This window comes from Hyla sarda, chromosome 4, assembly GCF_029499605.1.
Source record: "Hyla sarda isolate aHylSar1 chromosome 4, aHylSar1.hap1, whole genome shotgun sequence".
Taxonomy (NCBI): Eukaryota; Metazoa; Chordata; class Amphibia; order Anura; family Hylidae; genus Hyla; species Hyla sarda.
The window spans coordinates 26,772,428-26,793,498 of record NC_079192.1 but is presented as its reverse complement, the minus strand read 5'-3'; the positions used below and the strand labels follow the sequence as shown (position 1 = coordinate 26,793,498).

General features: G+C 44.1%; 1 protein-coding gene across 1 annotated transcript in view; it reads right to left on the bottom strand.

Annotated features, from left to right (window-relative positions):
• Positions 1–15,221, bottom strand: part of ACHE (acetylcholinesterase (Cartwright blood group)) — a 97,018-nt gene extending 81,797 nt beyond the window's left edge. Inside the window, exon 1 of the mRNA XM_056570213.1 lies at positions 15,103–15,221. The gene's annotated coding sequence lies outside the window, so the exon portion shown is untranslated. The remainder of the gene's footprint in view (positions 1–15,102) is intronic.
• Between the last annotated feature and the right edge of the window lie 5,850 nt (positions 15,222–21,071).

Sequence of the window (21,071 nt, the reverse complement as noted above, 5' to 3'; positions counted from 1 at the left end):
AACTATTTCTTGGATTTCCCATATGACACCCAGCTTTCCCTTTATGGCATATGTGTTTCCTAACACTTTGTATCCGTAAGAACAATAGCTGTCCCCAACTATCATTATTGTCAATATCTTACAACTCCTTGGTGACCTAAACAGTGTCCTACAGGATTTTTAGGGCTCCTAGAGTTAAAGGGGTACTCCGGTGGAAAAACTTTTTATTTTTTTATTTTATTTTTTTTAAATCAACTGGTGCCAGAAAGTTAAACAGATTTGTAAATGACTTCTATTAAAAAAATCTTAATCCTTCCAGTACTTACTAGCTGCTGTAAACTACAGAGGAAATTCTTTTCTTTTTTTGGATCACAGAGCTCTCTGCTGACATCACGAGCACAGTGCTCTTTGCTGACATCTCTGTCCATTGTAAGAACTGTCCAGTGTAGGAGAAAATCCCCATAGCAAACATATGCTGCTCTGGACAGTTTCTAAAATGGACAGAGATGTCAGCAGAGAGCACTGTGCTCGTGATGTCAGCAGAGAGCTCTGTGTTCCAAAAAAAGAAAATAATTTCCTCTGTAGTTTACAGCAGCTAATAAGTACTAGAAGGATTAAGATTTTTTTTTTTATAGAAGTCATTTGCAAATCTGTTTAACTTTCTGGCACCAATTTGATTTAAAAAAAAAATTAAGTTTTCCAAGGGAGTACCCCTTTAAATACAAGCTTTAGGGCTTTCAGTGAAATTCGGGATCAATTCTAACCAAACTTTCTGCCGAACCGAACTTTTTAAAAGTTTGCTCATCTCTACCCAAGACCTTTGGCCCTTTCTGTTAGATCTCAGCATATACTTGATAGTACTATAAACCTATATAAACAAGGTAGAATAAAATGTTCTTAGTACGGGAAGGTTACACCATGACAAATGACTTTACAGGTCACAAGAGGCTCCACACCTGACATTGTTCTACAAACACAATAGTTTATACAACACACATAACTTTATTTGTACCTAACGCCCTTAGGGCACACACACGTTCTGCCAAAGCTAACTTACTGTATTAATAAAAGGGAAGAAGATATGTAATAGAGGCGGATATAGATTACAGGACCCCTGGAGGCACTCAGGTTATTCTAGATTCTTTGCAATGGAATTACTCGGAGATGGAAAAAAGGGTAACATGACACATCTACAGTGTTAAAGGTGTACTCCGTTGGAAACATCTTATCCCCTATCCAAAGGATAGGGGATAAGATGTTTCCAACGGAGTACCACTTTAAGGGTCTCATTTCTTATAACCCACACATGGGAATGGGAAAACTTTAGGACCTTTTTTTTCCTCAAGGGCGTATATGTGGTCCTGCTAAAACATCTTGAAGACTTGAGAAGATCTTGGACACAAGTTACGGGAACAAGACTATTTGATATCAGCACATCAAAGGGGTTTTCCCGTATACACAACAATCGTATAACTACTATAATACTGCCCTCTATATACCAGAATATTACTACTATAATACTGCTCCTATATACAAGAATATAACTACTATAATACTGCTCCTATATACAAGAATATAACTACTGTAATACTGCTCCTATATACAAGAATATAACTACTATAATACTGCTCCTATATACAAGAATATAACTACTATAATACTGCTCCTATATACAAGAATATAACTACTATAATACTGCTCCTATATACAAGAATATAACTACTATAATACTGCTCCCTATGTACAAGAATATAACTACTATAATACTGCTCCTATATACAAGAATATAACTACTATAATACTGCCCATATATACAAGAATATAACTGCTATAATACTGCTCCTATATACAAGAATATAACTGCTATAATACTGCTCATATATACAAGAATATGACTACTATAATACTGCCCCTATATACAAGAATATAACTACTATAATACTGCCTCCTATATACAAGAATATAACTACTATAATACTGCCTCCTATATACAAGAATATAACTACTATAATACTGCCTCCTATATACAAGAATATAACTACTATAATACTGCCTCCTATATACCAGAATATAACTACTATAATATTGCTCCTATATACAAGAATATAACTACTATAATACTGCTCATATATACAAGAATATAACTACTATAATACTGCTCCTATATACAAGAATATAACTACTATAATACTGCCCCTATATACAAGAATATAACTACTATAATACTGCTCCTATATACAAGAATATAACTACTATAATACTGCCTCCTATGTACAAGAATATAACTACTATAATACCGCTCCTATATACAAGAATATAACCACTATAATACTGCTCCTATATACAAGAATATAACCACTATGATACTGCTACTATATACAAGAATATAACCACTATAATACTGCTCCTATATACAAGAATATAACCACTATAATACTGCTCCTATATACAAGAATATAACTACTATAATACTGCTCCTATATACCAAAATATAACTACTATAATACTGCCCCTATATACAAGAATATAACTACTATAATACTGCCCCCTATATAAAAGAATATAACTACTATAATACTGCCTCCTATATACAAGAATATAACTACTATAATACTGCCTCCTATATACAAGAATATAACTACTATAATACTGCTCCTATATACAAGAATATAACTACTATAATACTGCCTCCTATATACCAGAATATAACTACTATAATATTGCTCCTATATACAAGAATATAACTACTATAATACTGCTCCTATATACAAGAATATATCTACTATAATACTGCTCCTATATACAAGAATATAACTACTATAATACTGCTCCTATGTACAAGAATATAACTACTATAATACTGCCTCCTATATGCAAGAATATAACTACTATAATACTACCTCCTATATACAAGAATATAACTACTATAATACTGCTCCTATATACAAGAATATAACTACTATAATACTGCCCCTATATACAAGAATATAACTACTATAATACTGCTCCTATATACAAGAATATAACTACTATAATACTGCCTCTTATGTACAAGAATATAACTACTATAATACTGCTCCTATATACAAGAATATAACTACTATAATACTGCTCCTATATACAAGAATATAACTACTATAATACTGCTCCTATATACAAGAATATAACTACTATAATACTGCTCCTATATACAAGAATATAACTACTATAATACTGCTCCTATGTACAAGAATATAACTACTATAATACTCCCTCCTATATACAAGAATATAACTACTATAATACTGCCTCCTATATACAAGAATATAACTACTATAATACTGGTCCTATATACAAGAATATAACTACTATAATACTGCTCCTATATACAAGAATATAACTACTATAATACTGCTCATATATACAAGAATGCACAAATATTCAGTATAGTAGTAAATAATACCGCATGCTCTGCTTCTCCTATGTTCAGTGTTGCCCATATTACCGCTCTATATTTACCAGATCTGTGCCGAGGATGTTGTAGGATTCTTCCCCCAGTGATAATAATATCTGACCCAGGATGGAAGGATTTCACAGCAGCTGGACAGGGATTAACACTGCTGTGTGGTTTTAGAAGGAGCAGATGCTCCAGGCCTGGTGCACAGGGCACAAAGATATGTGCGCCCGCTTCTCACCCACATATGTGCCTGCTCCTGCACCTATCATCAGTATATATACCCTCCTGTACCTATCATCAGTATATAAACCCTCCTGTACCTATCATCAGTATATATACCCTCCTGTACCTATCATCAGTATATATACCCTCCTGTACCTATCATCAGTATATATACCCTCCTGTACCTATCATCAGTATATATACCCTCCTGTACCTATCATCAGTATATATACCCTCCTGTACCTATCATCAGTATATATACCCTCCTGTACCTATCATCAGTATATATACCCTCCTGTACCTATCATCAGTATATACCCTCCTGTACCTATCATCAGTATATACCCTCCTACACCCTATTTTATACCTACACCCACAAATACACTAGTTCAGGTGATTGCCGTTTATCTCTGACACATTCACATAGTGCCCTCTTCTGGCCAGAAAGAGATATGCGGCTATATGTAGCTAAAAACAAAAAGTCTATTGATCTCTCAGCATACCCTAACATTTAAACCCTGGTGGACGCAAATATATCTGCATGTGACTGTATAAAATATACAATAGGGGACATAATTACTTATGGCACAATGGGGGTCCTTTAAGGGTACTACTATCTGGGGAATTGAGAAGATCACTGTTATGGAGTGGGGTACAAAAGTTGGCAATATTATGTGTGTGGAGTGTTACTGTGTGGGGGCACTATTACTGTCTGGAGACATGGAGAAGGTCACTGTTATTGTGTGGGGGCACTATTACTGTCTGGAGACATGGAGAAGATCACTGTTATTGTGTGGGGGCACTATTACTGTCTGGAGACATGGAGAAGATCACTGTTATTGTGTGGGGGCACTATTACTGTCTGGAGACATGGAGAAGATCACTGTTATTGTGTGGGGGCACTATTACTGTCTGGAGACATGGAGAAGGTCACTGTTATTGTGTGGGGGCACTATTACTGTCTGGAGACATGGAGAAGGTCACTGTTATTGTGTGGGGGCACTATTACTGTCTGGAGACATGGAGAAGGTCACTGTTATTGTGTGGGGGCACTATTACTGTCTGGAGACATGGAGAAGGTCACTGTTACTGTGTGGGGGCACTATTACTGTCTGGAGACATGGAGAAGGTCACTGTTACTGTGTGGGGGCACTATTACTGTCTGGAGACATGGAGAAGGTCACTGTTATTGTGTGGGGGCACTATTACTGTCTGGAGACATGGAGAAGGTCACTGTTATTATGTGGGGGCACTATTACTGTCTGGAGACATGGAGAAGATCACTGTTATTGTGTGGGGGCACTATTACTGTCTGGAGACATGGAGAAGGTCACTGTTATTGTGTGGGAGCACTATTACTGTCTGGAGACATGGAGAAGATCACTGTTATTGTGTGGGGGCACTATTACTGTCTGGAGACATAGAGAAGATCACTGTTATTGTGTGGGGGCACTATTACTGTCTGGAGACATGGAGAAGGTCACTATTATTGTGTGGGGGCACTATTACTGTCTGGAGACATGGAGAAGATCACTGTTATTGTGTGGGGGCACTATTACTGTCTGGAGACATGGAGAAGGTCACTGTTATTGTGTGGGGGCACTTTCACTATGTGTGGTTCAAAAAGTTTCCCTATTACTTTGAGAGGAACAAATGAGGGTATCGTTACCAGGCCGGGAGGGGTGGGGGGGGGGTTGCCTGAAGGAGAACTGTTATTTTTCTGGGGGCATTGGGAAAGTCATTATTACTATGTACTGTACTGTGGGGTAGAAACGGTGGCACTGTTATTATATGGGACACAATGGTGGGGCACTTTTACCATGTGGGGCCTAAAAGGACACCATTACTGGCGGGTGCATTTGGGAAATCATGATTACTGCCTGGAGGCATTGGAAAAGTCACTAGTACTTTGTGGGGTACAAAAGGTAGCACTATTACTTGGCAGGGAACCAGGGGGCAGATTTACTGTGTCAGATCTAAAGGGGCACTATTACTGTCTGAGGGCAATGGAAAATCACAAAACTGTGTAGGACACTAAAGGTGGCACTAATACTATGAAGGGCACAATGGGAGGGGGGGGGGTTTAATGTACCGCGTAGGGCCTGAATGAGGCACTATATAAGGGGGCAATTAGTAGATCACTGTTACGGTGTGTTGGTACTATTACTGTGTGTCGCACAAAGTTGGGCAGTTTTAAAGTGTAGGAGCACTTTTACTGTATGGACCCTATTACTGTCTGAGGGCAAACAAAAGATCAATATTAATGTGTTAGGTCCAAAAGGGCCATTACACATTATGGGTCATAATGGAGAGAGCTTTAGAACTTTACGATCAAGGACCTAAAGGGGCACTATTACTGTCTGGGAAATTGGGAATTCACCTATTACTCTGTAGCAGTACTATTAGTGTGTGGAGTACACAAAGAGAGAACTTTTACTGTATGGTATAAGTGCCTGGGGAATCATGTGGGGCAGCATCATGTCTGGAGGAAACCAGGCACTGCCCATCACCTGCTCAATACCATCCCTATAGTGATCATGGTGGGGGCAGCATCATGTCTGGAGGAAACCAGGCAATGCCCATCACCTTCCCAATACCATCCCTACAGTGATCATGGTGGGGGCAGCATCATGTCTGGGGAAAACCAGACACTGCACATCACCTGCCCAATACCATCCCTACAGTAATCATGGTGGGAGCAGCATCATGTCTGGGGGAAACCAGGCACTGTCCATCACCTGCCCTATACCACCCCTACAGTGATCATGTCTGGAGGAAACCAGGTACTGCCCATCACCTGCCCAATACCATCCTTACAGTGATCATGGTGGGGGCAGCATCATGTCTGGAGGAAACCAGGTACTGCCCATCACCTGCCCAATACCATCCTTACAGTGATCATGGTGGGGGCAGCATCATGTCTGGAGGAAACCAGGCACTGCCCATCACCTGCCCAATACCATCCCTACAGTGATCATGGTGTGGGCAGCATCATGTCTGGAGGAAACCAGGCACTGCCCATCACCTGCCCAATACCATCCCTACAGTGATCATGGTGGGGGCAGCATCATGTCTGGAGGAGACCAGGCACTGCCCATCACCTACCCAATACCATCCCTACAGTGATCATGGTGGGGGCAGCAACATGTCTGGAGGAAACCAGGTACTGCCCATCACCTGCCCAATACCATCCCTACAGTGATCATGGTGGGGGCAGCATCATGTCTGGAGGAAACCAGGCACTGCCCATCACCCGCCCAATACCATCTCCACAGTGATCATGGTGGGGGCAGCATCATGTCTGGAGGAAACCAGGCCCTGCCCATCACCCGCCCAATACCATCCCTACAGTGATCATGGTGGGGGCAGCATCATGTCTGGAGGAAACCAGGCCCTGCCCATCACCTGCCCAATACCATCCCTACAGTGATCATGGTGGGGGCAGCATCATGTCTGGAGGAAACCAGGCACTGCCCATCACCTGCCCAATACCATCCCTACAGTGATCATGGTGGGGGCAGCATCATGTCTGGAGGAAACCAGGCACTGCCCATCACCTGCCCAATACCATCCCTACAGTGATCATGGTGGGGGCAGCATCATGTCTGGAGGAAACCAGGCCCTGCCCATCACCCGCCCAATACCATCCCTACAGTGATCATGGTGGGGGCAGCATCATGTCTGGAGGAAACCAGGCACTGCCCATCACCTGCCCAATACCATCCCTACAGTGATCATGGTGGGGGCAGCATCATGTCTGGAGGAAACCAGGTACTGCCCATCACCTGCCCAATACCATCCCTACAGTGACCATGGTGGGGGCAGCATCATGTCTGGAGGAAACCAGGCACTGCCCATCACCTGCCCAATACCATCCCTACAGTGATCATGGTGGGGGCAGCATCATGTCTGGGGGAAACCAGGCACTGCCCATCACCTGCCCAATACCATCCCTACCGTGATCATGGTGGGGGCAGCATCATGTCTGGAGGAAACCAGGCACTGCCCATCACCTGCCCAATACCATCCCTACAGTAATCATGGTGGGGGCAGCATCATGTATAGAGGAAACCAGGCACTGCCCATCACCTGCCCAATACCATCCCTACAGTGATCATGGTGGGGGCAGCATCATGTCTGGAGGAAACCAGGCACTGCCCATCACCTGCCCAATACCATCCCTACAGTGATCATGGTGGGGGCAGCATCATGTCTGGAGGAAACCAGGCACTGCCCGTCACCTGCCCAATACCATCCCTAATGCCATGCTTCTCACTATATTTCCCATACTGTCACTTTTAGAAGGACAATTTATCCTGAAGGAGTCGAAATCCCGGAGGCTGAAGACCAAAACCTTATGATGTAATCCGCTGTACGATCGCTGAGGATTAAGGCAGAAGAAATATCTCTTCCCTCAAGTCTGGAGGACACAAAGGACAATCAGCCCAGAGGTGACGGCTCAGAATGATTTGCTGCCATACAGGCTGGAACAAACTGATGGCTAAAAATACACATTAACCACTTTCTGTCCATAGGAAAAGAATACACCTATTTAAAGGGAAACTCCCTCCCCTCTTCATAATAACACCACTGGAGTGTCAGCCATTCCTGAGCCCCACCGTAATCTCAGATTTATAATATAAAATGCTAAACAGCGTTATCTTGGTTCTGAAATGTGTCTTCCATCATGCCTTATGGTGAAGCAGAGACTTCAGAGTGGGAGGAGCTATGTGTATGATCTGCATGTGTGGGAGGAGCTAACATCACCACTACAGCTTTGAACCTATTGGGCCAGTGATTTCTTTTCAACCAGGGTGCCTCCAGCTGTTGCAAAACTACAACTCTCAGCATGCCCGGACAGCCAGCGGCTGTCCGGGCATACTGGGAGTTGTAGCTTTGCAACAGCTGGAGGCAATCTATTAGAGAGTCTTAAAGGGGTATTCCAGGAAAAAACTTTTTTTTTATAGCAACTGGCTCCAGAAAGTTAAACAGATTTGTAAATGACTTCTATAAAAAAATCTTAAATCCTTTCAATAATTATCAGCTGCTGAAGTTGAGTTGTTCTTTTCTGTCTGGCAACAGTGCTCTCTGCTGACATCTCTGCTTGTCTCTGGAACTGCACAGAGTAGAAGAGGTTTGCTATGGGGATTTGCTTCTACTCTGGACAGTTCCCGAGACAGGAGTCCTCAGAGAGCACTTAGACAGAAAAGAACAACTCAACTCCAGCAGCTCATAAGTACTGAAAAGGACTACGATTTTTTTTAATAGAAGTAAGTTACAAATCTGTTTAACTTTCTGGATCCAGTTGATATATAAAAATATGTTTTTTTTCCCCCCTGGATAACCCCTTTAAGATTAGAGAAACTAAGCTTACTTATTCTAAAAACAGCACCACACCTGTCCTCAGGTTGTGTGTGGTATTACAACTCGGCTCCATTCATTCCAATGGCATTGGGCTGCAATACCACGAACATACTGAGGACAAGAGTGGCGCTGTTCCAGCTATGTTTTTCTAATCCTAGATAACACCTTTAACCTTGTTAATGACGCAGCCTATTTTGGTCTTAAAGGGGTATTCCAGTTAAAAAAAAATATATATTTTCCGATCAACTGGCTCCAGAAAGTTAAATAGATTTGTAAATTATTTCTATTTAAAAATCTTAATCCTTCCTGTACTTATCAGCTGCTGAAGTTGAGTTGTTCTTTTCTGTCTGGCAACAGTGCTCTCTGCTGACATCTCTGCTCGGGAACTATACAGAGTAGAATAGGTTTGCTATGGGGATTCGCTTCTACTCTGGACAGTTCCCGAGACAGGTGTCATCAGAGAGCACTTAGACAGAAAAGAACAACTCAACTTCAGCAGCTCATAAGTACTGAAAGGATTAAGATTTTTTAATAGAAGTAATTTACAAATCTATTTAACTTTCTGGAGCCAGTTGATATGAATTTTTTTTTTTTTTTACGGGAATACCCCTTTAATGACCAGGACATTATTATGCATTATTTTAGTTTTTTTTTTTTTTTTTTTTGTGTTTTCTTTTTTTCCTCCTTGACCCAGTCCCAACCCTCCTCATCCCCAACCTAACTAAAGTGTTCATCTCGGCCTTAACCGGTCTCTTCAATCTATCACTAAACATCGATACTTCGTTAAATCATCATTTAAATATGCGACCATCACTCCCAACCCTTAAAAGACCATCTCTTGACCCTTCATCTTTGTCCCTCTATGGCCCCATTTTGCTTCTCCCCTTTGATCTGTCATTCCACCTATCATCCAACTCACTCTGCAATCTGGGGTCTGTCCCCGCTACTCTACCGAACCCGCCCTAACTATTGTGGCCAATGATCTGCTGACCACCAAAGTCTTACTCCAATATTCTGTTCTTCTCTCCTCTCCCTTTGACACAGTTGACCCCTTCCTTCTGCTACAAACTTTTGCCACCCTAGGCGAAAGCTAATTTTGCCGCCCCATGACCCTGCCCATTGGCTCCTCCCTATGTACGCGCGATGTCAGGATGTTGGACGGACCTGACTTTAGTGAGCGCCATCGTCTGCCTCGGAGGTGGCGCTGCGCTCCTCCAGCAGGCTGAGAAATGCTGATTATTATAGTACGGGTGGGGGTTGCGTTGGCAGGTGCTTCGGATGCTGGCTAACTTTGTTCCAGCGGGCAGAGTGGCGCCCCCATCAAGAGGGCGCTCTAGGCGGCTGCATATTTTGCCTATAGGCAGAGCTGGCCCTGCATCACCAATGTAGCCTCTTTCCTGGATCTCCTCAGACTGTTGAGACCCAATTAGCTCCTAGCAGGCTATAACTACCCCTCCCCCTTATTACAATAATTAATTAAATAATAACTGACACAACAACAATTTAACTTTTCCGTGGGTGGGAATCGGCCACAGCTTTATTTATAAAATTACTTATATAAATAACAATTTAACTGTAACAAAGACACCGATTGGCTTCTTACCAACCCGAGAGGTGCTGCCACCCCGTCCTGTGTGGAGGTCTACCCCGGGTTGACCCCGCTTTCACCGTCTTCTTACCGCCAAGCTGTGACTTACAATAAACAGAGATACAAAAAGGGAGGGAGGGAGGGCAAAACTCCGGGTCCTGGGCAGATTGAGGGGGGAAGGGAGGCACCACAGCTATAAATACCCAGGGGAGGGCCCCTGAAAGCCCGGGAAACTATTAAACCCCTGATTGGTGCACTCCTTCCCCCCCCACCCATGGGACATACCACTATATTTACCCACAAGTTTTACAGGCGGGGGAGGGGGCTAAAAACCTTGCCTGTATATTTCTTAACCCCTTACTGCTCACCAGTCAGGGGGCAAGCTAGTTATGCACAGCTTGCCCCTCCATACTTCACAGTATGAGGAAACATACTGTGTCTCCTAGGACAGACTTTAATCTGTCCTAGGCCCGGAGTATGGATTGAGAAGAGTAGGGGGTCCCAGGACAGAGCCTTGGGGGACTCTATCAGCGAGAGGGTGAGGTGAGGAGATGGTGTATGAGTGCGGTTGGCACATTCACCATCTCCCACTCATATACCATCACCTCACCCTCTCACTGATAGAGTCCCCCAAGGCTCTGTCCTGGGACCCCCTACTCTTCTCAATCCATACTCCGGGCCTAGGATGAATTACAGAATACCAAGTATCACTTCCACTCCGATGACTCTAAAATCTTCTTCTCTGGTCCAGACATCACTTCCCATCCATCCAAAATCCCAGGTTGACTGTCTTATCTTCCTTCTTCTCCTCCCGCTTTCCCAAACTCAACATGGAGAAAACAGAACTCATCTTTGGTCCGGGATAAAAACTGGATTAAACTCTATACTTTATTTATTTTTTTATTTAACATGGGAGTCAATGGGAACCGTACAGAACTGTATGTGCGTACGGTTCCATCCATTTTTTTTTATACTTTGCACAGTTTTTTCCCTGGAATTTCAATCAAACAAGTGAAACTTTATTCATAATGGAGTGAAAAGTTAAAAACGTTTACATTTTTTTATTTAAAAAAAAAAAAAAAATGGATGCAACCGGACATCATTTTTTAAACCGTATACGGGTTAAAATTCGTACACATGTTTTGATACAGTTTAGGGTGCATGCACACCACATTTTTCCTATACAGTTCCCGTATACGGTTTCAAGTTAAAAACCGTACGGAACTGTATAGAGAACCGTATGCAATGACTTAACATTGTAAACCATATGTCAAACGCATCATCCAGTTAAAGGGGTACTCCGGTAGAAAACTTTTTCTTTTAAATCAACTGGTGCCAGAAAGTTAAACATATTTGTAAATTACTTCTGTTAAAAAATCTTAATCCTTCCAGTACTTATTAGCTGCTGAATGCTACAGAGGAAATTCCTTTCTTTTTGGAACACTGATGACATCACGAGCACAGTGCTCTCTGCTGACATCTCTGTCCATGTTAGCAACCATGCATAGCAGATGTATTCTAAGGGCAGCATGGCGGCTCAGTAGTTAGCACTGCTGCCTTGCAGTGCTGGGGCCTTGGGTTCAAATCCCACTAAGGACAACAATAAATAAAGAGTAATTATTATAATGACGTCAGCAAAGAGCACTGTGCTCATGATGTAACCAGAGAGAATTCCAAAAAGAAAAGAATTTCCTCTGTAGTATTCAGCAGCTAATAAGTGCAGGAAGGATTAAGATTTATTAATAGAAGTAATTTACAAATCTGTTTAACTTTCTGGCACCAGTTGATTTAAAAGAAAAAAGGTTTTCACCAGAGTACCCCTTTAAGTCCGTTTTGCAACTTATATGGTTTTGTCCAGTTTTTTTTAACCCAAAACCGTAGTCTACCATGTTTTTTGGTCCGAGTGAAAAACTGTATTAAAAACTATTTTTTTTTTTTTAACATGTGGAGTCAATGAGAACCATACAGAACCGTATGCGCGTACGGTTCCATCCTGTTTTCACCATACGGTTTTTGACTTTGCACAGTTTTTTTTTTTCTTGGAATTTCAATCAAACAAGTGAAACTTTGTTCATAATGGAGTGAAAAGTTAAAAAAACGTATACGTTTTTTTCTTAAAAAAACGGATGCAACCGGACAACCATATATGGGTTAAAATTTGCACACACACACACACACGTTTTGATACAGTTTAGCCCAGTTTTCATCAAAAACCTGATACGGGAACTGTATTGCAAAAACGTGGTGTGAACCCGGCCTTAGTCTGTCACGTTCACTATACTTGTGTTTGTGTCATGTATTTTAACTTATGGAGGACGCTATATAAATAAATAATAATATGAAAAGAACAAAAATCAGCAACTCGCGGCATTTCTTTACATTTACGCTATTTACTGAGCAGGGTCATAAACACTATGAAGGGAAGATTTATCAAAACCTGTGTAGAGGAAAAGTGGCTGAGTTGCCCATAGCAACCAATCAGATCACTACTTTCATTTTTAACAAGGCCTCTGCAAACTGAAAGTAGTGATCTGATTGGTTGCTATGGGCAACTCAGCCACTTTTCCTCTACACAGGTTTTGATAAATTTCCCTCATAATTCGGAAGATTCCACGCGCGCCGATACCACATAGGTTTCTTTATTTATTTTTGGGTGTACGGGTTTTCATTTATAAAAATGGCAAAAAGGGGGGTGATTTAAAATGTTATTAGGAGAGGGGCTTAGTTATATACTGTAAAGCCTTTTTTTAAAATTATTTATTACGAATATTAAAGGGGTACTCCGCTGCTCAGCGTTTGGAACAAACTGTTCCGAACGCTGGAGTCGGGAGCTCGTGACGTCATAGCCACGCCCCCTCATGATGTCACGCCCCGCCCCCTCAATGCAAGTCTATGGGAGGGGGCGTGACGGCCGTCACGCCCCCTCCCATAGACTTGCATTGAGGGGGTGGGGCGTGATGTCATGAAGGGGCGGGGCTATGACCTCACGAGCTCCCGGCTCCAGTGTTCGGAACAGTGTGTTTCAAACGCTGAGCAGCGGAGTACCCCTTTAAGTCCTTATAGGAGACAATTACATGAAATATTTGTATTGCGTACAATGTCCAATACTGTGCCATCATGTCAGGTAATTGGGACCCCGCGATCGCGTCGCTGTGTTCCCGTTTAGCCCACTGAGCTAACCGGCAACGTAGTTTCTATATTTTAGATGCCGCAATTAACTTTGATCATGGCATCTGAAGGGTTTTTCTTCCAAAAACAGCCCCACCCTCAGGCTGCGTGGGGTATTACAACCCTGTTCCATTTATTTCAATGGAACTGAGCTGCAATACCAAGCACAACCTGAGGACAAGAGTGGCGCTGCGGCGGAAAGAGGTTCCAGTTTAACGTAATTCCTGGATTAATAGATGTCGGGTTATTGGAATTTCATCATAATACGGATAAAACAATAACAACACCCCCATACCCCACACTACCTCTCCTTAGCCCCCTGATTCCTTCTTCCCCGCACCACCTCGCTATCAATCGTGATAGACGTAAAACCTCCTCATTGAAAAGAGGTTCTGCAGCAGCACACCAATACACAGATAGATTACATTCCGCAACTGCTGAAGAACTGAACAGGAAGTAGCTCATGTTAATCAAGAGGTTCTGCAGCAACATCTTGTATAGGGCCCGGCTACTTATACCATTAAAAGTTATACAAATGCGCTCGCTCCACAGCTGCGGAACCTCCCTGCGAGAAAACCAAGTAAACAAAACAAAGCTGCCACTTCTGTTTTAAAAGAAGAGGTTCTGCAGCAGCACAGCAATATTCCCTATCAAATATAATACGTACTGCAGCTGCTGAAGAGCCGATTGTGTCAGGAACTAGGTAATGCGAATTAAGAGGTTCTGCAGGAGCAGAGACGATATCCTGTATAGGGCCATTTAAAGTTACGTTAATGCGCTCCACAGCTGCTGCGGAACCCCCCAGTGAGAAAGATAAAGAAAAGAAGAAAGAAGCTTCTAAATCTACATGAAAAGAAGAGGTTCTGCAGCAGGACATCAAATATTCTATAAAATACAATTTCTACTGCAGCTGCTGGAAGTAGCTCGAGGTTCTGCAGCAGCCGTGACAACCTCTTGTATAGGGCCCGGCTACTTATACCGTTAAAAGTTATACAAATGCGTTCCACAGCTGCTGCGGAACCTCTCCGTGAAAAAACCCAAGTAAACAAAAGAAGAGGTTCCGCAGCAGCACATCAATATTCCCTATCAAATATGTGCTGCAGCTGCTGAAGAGATGAAACTAGGGGATGTGGATTAAGAGGTTCTGCAGGAGCAGAGGCCATGTCCTGTATAGGGCTATTAAAAGTTAGGTCTAGTGTGCTCCACAGCTGCTGCGGAACCTCCCTGCGAGAAAATCAAATGAACTAAAATGACGCTACTACTTAAAAAAAAAAAGAGGTTCTGCAGCAGCAGCACAAAGCAGAATTATTTAATTTGTTTCCTTTAGCTCAGTAAAACTTCTCACCTGTGGTGGGGGTCATACCCTGGTGTGGTCCGGCCCAGCCCTCTCCCTGCTCCCATACATGGGGAAGTTGTACTGTGTAAAACCTCAGCAGCCATTTGCCTCCCCGGCTCAGCTGTTCTGTTGTTGTCACACAAGTTTTTCCAACTTTTTTCCGACCAATCAGGAACTTTTGGACTGTACCAACGCCATGGAGGGGGGGATAGGGAAGTACTCAGTCAGAAGCGTCTTGTAATAAGAAATCCTAAAGAAAATACTGGGAATTTTAGAATTAATATCTCTACAGGAACAAAGCATAAGGCTAAGGCAGTGTTTCCCAACCAGGGTGCCTTCAGCTGTTGCAAACTTCGGCTGTCCGGGCATGCTGGGAGTTGTAGTTTTTTAACAGCTGGAGGCGCCCTGCTTGGTTACAGTTTAAAATTGCCTTAATCTGACCCTTATAGCTTTTTTATTTTTCCGTATACGCGGACATATGAGGGTTCATTTTTATTTTTGCGCCGTCATCTTTTTATCTTTTTTTATCTTTTACCATAATTTTTATTATGGGAGTTTTTTTTTATTAATATTGCTGTTTATAAAAAAAATTAATAAACTTCTCATGGGATATGATGAAGAAAAGAAAAGTCTGTATTTTTGGCGTTTTTTATTTATTTTTTACGTTTACGCCATTTACCGCGAGGGATCATAAACATTCTATTTTATTAGTTTGGACAATTGTGACGATACCAAATATGTTTGTTATTTTTATGTATCTTTTTTAGGGGGGGGGGGGTAGGTGCATTTGATTTTTTTTTTATCAGGGAAGGCTAGCTTTGCTCACTGTTTTGCTGCCTGGATACAGTTCTCTGCAACCCCTCCAATCTCATGTACTCAGCTTTTCTGCAACCCCTCCACTCTCATGTACTCAGCTTTTCTGCAACCCCTCCACTCTCATGTACTCAGCTTTTCTGCAACCCTTTCACTCTCATGTACTCATCTTTTCTGCAACCCCTTCACTCTCATGTACTCATCTTTTCTGCAACCCCTCCACTCTCATGTACTCAGCTTTTCTGCAAGCCCTCCACTCTCATGTACTCAGCTTTTCTGCAACCCCTCCACTCTCATGTACTCAGCTTTTCTGCAAGCCCTCCACTCTCATGTACTCAGCTTTTCTGCAAGCCCTCCACTCTCATGTACTCAGCTTTTCTGCAACCCCTCCACTCTCATGTACTCAGCTTTTCTGCAAGCCCTCCACTCTCATGTACTCAGCTTTTCTGCAACCCCTCCACTCTCATGTACTCAGCTTTTCTGCAACCCTTCCACTCTCATGTAATCAGCTTTTCTGCAAGCCCTCCACTCTCATGTACTCAGCTTTTCTGCAAGCCCTCCACTCTCATGTACTCAGCTTTTCTGCAACCCCTCCACTCTCATGTACTCAGCTTTTCTGCAACCCTTTCACTCTCATGTACTCATCTTTTCTGCAACCCCTTCACTCTCATGTACTCATCTTTTCTGCAACCCCTCCAACCTCATGTACTCAGCTTTTCTGCAAGCCCTCCACTCTCATGTACTCAGCTTTTCTGCAACCCCTCCACTCTCATGTACTCAGCTTTTCTGCAAGCCCTCCACTCTCATGTACTCAGCTTTTCTGCAAGCCCTCCACTCTCATGTACTCAGCTTTTCTGCAACCCCTCCACTCTCATGTACTCAGCTTTTCTGCAAGCCCTCCACTCTCATGTACTCGTCTTTTCTGCAACCCCTCCAACCTCATGTACTCATCTTTTCTGCAACCCCTCCACTCTCATGTACCCAGCTTTTCTGGCAGCTGTCGACACCCCACCATGAGACCATGAGTACATGAGAGTGGAGGGGTTGCAGAAAACTGTGTCCAGGCAGCAAGGAAAAAGCTGGGGGAAAGGGAAAAGCTGAGTACATGAGAGTTGGAGGGGTTGTAGAGAGAACTGTATCCAGGCAGCAAAGCTAGTATAGGGCAGGTGTGTGTGCCTCAGCCAATCACAGGGCCTGTGCTGACTCAGCATTTCTGTGGTGTCCCAGTACAGGTACATTGTGTCAAGGTATTTTAGGCCCTGTCAGATTGAGACCTCCAGTGTCCTGGGGGCTCCCCTGCAGGGACTCAACCATTTCTAATGTGTATTTGCACTGTTATAACTTAGCAATCCGTTATTAGGTGTCTGTAGCTTTAAGTATGTTACCTAGCAACCTCATGCTTAGTCAGGGTATGTGAGAGTGGAGGACTGAGGGCTAGACTAAACTTTTGTGTAAGGTGTTATATTATGTTATTACTTGTATGTAACTTTATTGTAAATCCTAAAGGGGATACAGACAACTCTATGATCCACAGCTGCCTGGCCAATGGGCTTTAGTTTAGCCTGCCCTTATAAGGGGTGGCATTTCCTGTGTAGTTCAGTTCAGGAGTTCAGAGGTGGAGTGCAGAAGGGTTCAAAGTAGATGTGTGGAGAGAAGCTGAGTGGAGAGGAGTGCAGGAGTTCAGAGTAAAGAAACAGCAACTCATTTCAGTTCAGAGTACAGAGTGGAGAAATATCCAGCCTTTGCTTCAGCCTTGATCAGAGAATTCCTAAAGGACAATTCAATATCTTCCGGCGAAAAGCCACAAATCTACCGACACTTCAGTAAGTGACTTTAATCTCAAGCCTAATATAGCGCAGACCTAAAACCCCTAGTCCGGCCGTAAGAGCCAAGCATATATGCAATATCAAGTCCAGGCACTGCAAGCTGTGTGGTCCTCTAGAGACTGTCTGTTAACCCTTTGGGAGACTTTGGTTGAGCGCTGTGGAGATTGTACCACCTATCTTCAAGTTAGTAAAGCCTCTGTTAAACTGCAACCTAGTGTGGAGTCAATTCTTTCCTTGCCAGCCTGTGGGGAGACGGAGTTCCCCGGACCTGTAGTAACCCCGGGAGATACTAAGACTACAGTGGCGTCACGTGACATTAAGGGTTAATACCATTCGACCCTGGGTCCATAACCCCCCCAAGAACCAAGTAGCTAACCCCAGCGTAGCGGTGGCTGCGGACCTCACCCGTGGCCACCACATTTCTATCTGCTGTTCGGGACACAGTTCTCTTCAAGAATCAGAATTCTTCATTACACCGGCTGCTCTGCTCCTCTATTGCGGGTGCCGGGCAGGGAGAGGAGGGAAACGTCAGCTGACGTCCCTGGTCTGCTGAAAACTGACGGCCGCGTGCAGGCACGTCTCTTACCAGCTGCAGCCACAAAGTGACTGTGTGCTGCCCCCCGGACGGTGCTCCCTCTCGGTCCAGCCCCCAATTCAGACCACAGACGCAAACAGCCAGGGCGGCCCCCTCTCTGGTGTGACTGGCTGCCTGTACAGAGTACAGTCAGTCAGTGTATAGAGACGCCCCCTAGCGGTCAGTGAGTGACAGTCACCCTGGGGGTCCGGGCCCCTTACTGGGGTACTGATTGTACCCCCCTGATGGTGGCCCTGCACATACACGCCTATACACAAATATACATATACTAACTATATCTAACTGCACACCCACTGACCTTCTGTGATACAGACAGGCTCCTCAGATAGCTTCTCTCCTCCCAACTATGCGCCCCCAGGCTAAGTTTTTCTGGGCAAAAGTGACAAAAAATAAACGCCAGCATTGTCATACTGCCTTTTTTCGTGGCAAAAACAAAGCGGCCAGATGTTTTTAGGAAATCAATAGAGAAGTTGAAAAAAATACCAAATTGGGCACTTTGGGAGTTTTATAAAGACGCAGCATGTTGAAACTTTAGTATTTTTTAAGGCATGCCATCACTACTGCCCTCTGCTGGCCATACAGTATACAGCACTGGACACTATCTCTGCTTCTAGTGGTATTGAGCTGTGCCTGCAGCTATACAGCAGTGAATACAGCCCATGCTGGGAAGGAGGTATAAACTGTATACATCAGAGCTCGAACCCAATGGAACATCTCTGGAGAGACCTGAAAATGGCCTCACTGATGGTCCTCATCCAACCTGACTGAACCTGAGAGGATCTGCAGAGAAGAATGACCGAAAATCCTCAAATCCAGGAGTGTAAACCTTGTGGCCTCATCCCTAAGAAGAATGGAGGCCGGAATCACTGCCAAAGGTGATTAAAGGGTATGAATACTTTCGGAATGTATTGTCAGTCAGTGATTGGTATCTGTATTTTTTATTTTTTTAATTAAATTGTCTACAGCTAAATGACAAAAAATCATGAGAATCTGTGAAGTGTAAATAAACCTCACAGGCAGTGGGTTTTATTATCTCTTTATGATCCTATTCACTTCTTTACAGCTGTATAATTTTATGATCCTTCAGTAAAAGTAAACAATGGAGAGCTGGTGACCCAGTGAACCCGGCAGTTGTAGTCATAGTGCTCAATCTAGGCTCATGCTTTAGTCACGAAGCTGACTTATATACATAGACTGTGTAGAATTCACCTGTTTAGTTTTCTGTATTTTGTCTTCGTCTTTTAGGTGTAGTCTTTTGGCTTGTTGTTACTGGAGGACTTCCGATGTCCTCACCCCATGTCCTTTTTTGGCACACTGCTGTCCTTCTGAAAGGAAGCTCATGGACCCCCTCGGCTTCTGTTGCGGAGGGCAGTGCGGGGCCCCAGCGGGTGAGCTTGCGCTACTCCCGTCCGTCATGCCGCACCATGCCAAGTTGTTCCCCATGCGTGGTGCTGCCGGGAGTCCCTGGCTGGTGACCCTCCAGCCTCCTGTGCATATATGGGGCCTTAGTGGGGAGGTTTGGAGGACTCCTAGGCAGTGCCACCACGCTGTTGCGGCAGAGAGGAGCGGGCCTTCTTGTGGTTCAGGCATGTCTCGCCACCACGGGGTCTCTAATGGACAGCCCCAAGGTGGTGCTGGGAGACAGGGGGCGGGGCTTATGCAGCAGATTGGACAACACGCTTCTCCTGCTGCCTGGCCGGGTGCTCGCACACAGCAGATGGACTTGGCAGAGGAATCCCTTTATGCCGTGGCCTCCTTCAGGCTGGCAACACAACAGTGTGGAATCGCTGGCCTTGGACCGGGGTCGGTGGTACCCCTCCCGGGTGCTAATGTGAGAGCCCCTCCCCCAGAGCCCGGGAGGAGGCCTAGCGGCAGTTGCCAGCAGCTGGTGTGGCTGTAGACTCCGGCGCCATGGCCCAGTCTGGTTCCAGGGGCTGGTGGCTGGCACCAGACCCGGAGGATTATCAGACAAAGGGGGAAATGCCCTCCCCCGCCACCACAGGAGCCGACAGTGCCTGCAGAGTCATGTGGCTGGCTTCGGCTTTGGCTGCTTAAGGAGGTGACGCTGGAAAGGATGGCTGGCCCTTTTGCTTCACTGAAGCTGCCGGAGTTGTGCCTCTCCCCTTTGGGTCTGGTTCCGAAGAAGGAGCTAATGAGTTTATGCACATTCACCACCTCTCTCACCCAGAGGCGTTGTCGGTGAATGATGGCATTGATCCAGCGCTTTGCACGGTTTCCTATAGTTCTTTCGATTACACTTTGGTGTGAGATATTGAGGCGGCGTCCCGACTGTTGCTGGTTCATCCGGATAGTTTTCATTTGTTGCGTTTCGGAGGATCGTTTTTTTTTTTTGTTGACATGTGTCTGCCCATGGAATACTTGATCTTTTGCTCATACTTTGAGCAATTTAGCACCTTTTTGAGTGGGTGGTTCAGAGCAAGGCCCAGGTGGCTTCGGTTCTGCACTACCTGGATGATTTTTTGTTTTTAGGACCAGGGGTTCAGCATTGTTTGGCATCTTATTGCAGACGATTGAGCGGGTCCCGAGGCTGTTTGGGGTCCTGTTGGCCCCCGAAAAGAGGGAGGGGCCGTTCACTGAGATTAAGTTCTTGAGGATCGTGATAGACATAGTGGTGATGGAATGTAGGCTGCCAGAGGACAAGTTGGTGGACTTGCAGGAGGCAGTGGAGGCAGCGGTGCAACATTATGTGTTGCTGACGGCGGCGTTGCGGGTTGATTTGGGGG